At 39.7% G+C, this 2,007-nt stretch overlaps 1 long non-coding RNA gene across 1 annotated transcript in view; it reads right to left on the bottom strand.

Annotated features, from left to right (window-relative positions):
* LOC123960699 overlaps nt 1-500 on the bottom strand; it is a 4,744-nt gene extending 4,244 nt beyond the window's left edge. Inside the window, exon 1 of the long non-coding RNA XR_006822573.1 lies at nt 463-500. This is a non-coding gene — a long non-coding RNA (uncharacterized LOC123960699). The remainder of the gene's footprint in view (nt 1-462) is intronic.
* Nucleotides 501-2,007: the final 1,507 nt, after the last annotated feature.

The raw sequence follows: 2,007 nt of genomic DNA, 5'->3' as shown, positions 1-2,007 counted from the left end.
TTTTAACTTACAGAGCACAACCTGTGCAATGCAGTTAATGACAGCTTATAAACTACTGTAAGTCAACACATCCTCCTGACTCTCAAATCAATAAACTGCAACCTGTTTTTCGCAGAGCACAACTATAATGTGCAATGCAATCAATGACTGCTTAAACTACTGTAAGTCAACACACCACCAGACTCTCAAACCAGTGTAATGTTAGTCTATAACTAAATAAAACTGTAAGGTTAGGCTACATGATCAACAATAAACCTGTAACCTCTTTCCAGCCAACGGCAATAATTAACGTGATGGCAGCCAGCGGAAGTAATCGACCACCACAAGTTTGCCATGTAAACAAACGCTCATTCATCTTTTCATAATGAACGACAGTCGGAATTAACCTCCCGTAGGTCGTAGCTGAAGCAAGAAGCAAGCTAAAGTTAGATGGCCAATGCTGAGCTAAACATGTTCACTCACCACATATTTGCGTTCAGCACTTCTTTGTTTGGGTCTTGTTGTATGAAGTTTTAAAGCCAAAGTTTATGATAAATGGCTCAGTCGCACTGGAGCCCGAGTCTCTAACTCGAGTCCCCATCTCTGCTGTCTGCGTAGCAGAAAGGAGTTAAAATCTTAATTTCACTTTACAACCTACCTACCTTCTACCTTCTTAACCAAGTGCTTGAAACACTCTTGCACTGCTGGTGTAGACATGTAGACATTTTTCCTAGAGGTTAGCAAGTTTGCTAACATTAGCTAGCAGCTTTGAGGAGTTGCACACAGTCTGTGATGCCCATTAGCTGCCAACATAGGTGTCATTTACACTGGAAACGCTGGGGAAATTGCTGGTTTTGTCCCCAATAGCTTTCTATAGGAATGTTAGATAACAACTAAAAATGCTTTGAGAACGGTTTATTTGCACAATAAGAAAACATCCAATGCAATGTACAGTTTTTTTCAATTGCTAACCTGCGTTAGTCAAAACTGAAGTCACATTGTCAAAACTCTTCACACAGTCAGCTCAACAGAAGTGTATGTGGACCAAACTGTGAATAATTTTTCATTGCTTTCACACAAAATGCATTCAATGACCCCTTTCTCCAAAATTCATGAACTCTTTTCTCATTACTACTTCACCACCTGCAAAACACTGTTTATCGCAGCACATTTTACAAATGCTAACACACTGTGTCCAAAACTGTTAAAAACACATTCAAAACAGATTGATGGTAAATGTACTGCATTTCTGCAGTGACCAGATTGAAATAATAAAATCTTACAACACAACACAAACACAGCTGATAACAAATTCAGGCGAAAGCCTACCCAGGTGTCCTGTGTTTAGTCTTGTTACCACACAGACAAAAGGGGACAGCTTCAGATGGCAGTAGTTTCAAAACATGGATCAAGGAAGACAGGTCGATGGGAAAAGAAGAGTGGCAAGGAGAAGGATTTGTGGAAGACAAAGGAGAGGAAAAACAAGAGCGGGGGTCTCTGATGAGATAAGGGCCACAATTATTGACCATGTTGTAAACCATGGTCTCTCTTTGAGAGAGGCTGGTTTAAGGATGCAACCAAATCTGCAGTGTTCAACAGTTGCATCAATAGTACGGATTTTCCGGCAACACAACAAGTGAATGTGCATCTTTCAATGATAATTGAACTACATATTACGGTACAAATCAGTATGTTTACATTTTTACATGTACTGACATCTTTGATGATTGATTGTTTTGTGTTTTACTACAGGATACAAAGGTTGCATCCCACAGGATGGAGAGGTAGAATATTGTCAGATGTGCAAGAAATTGCCATTGTTGAAATGGTAATTGCCAACAATGCAATAAAACTGCGGGAAATTCAGGACAGAGTGCTAGCAGACAATATCACTTTTGGAAATGTGAATTCGGTCAGCACAACGACAATTGCCAGAGTCCTGGAGAAACATAAAATAAGGATGAAGCAGTTGTACACTGTACCATTCGAGAGAAACTGAATGTGTGAAAGAACTCCGTTATCAATATG

This window comes from Micropterus dolomieu, linkage group LG21 (assembly GCF_021292245.1).
Source record: "Micropterus dolomieu isolate WLL.071019.BEF.003 ecotype Adirondacks linkage group LG21, ASM2129224v1, whole genome shotgun sequence".
In the NCBI taxonomy this organism is placed as follows: domain Eukaryota; kingdom Metazoa; phylum Chordata; class Actinopteri; order Centrarchiformes; family Centrarchidae; genus Micropterus; species Micropterus dolomieu.
This window is presented reverse-complemented; position numbering and strand designations above follow the sequence as displayed.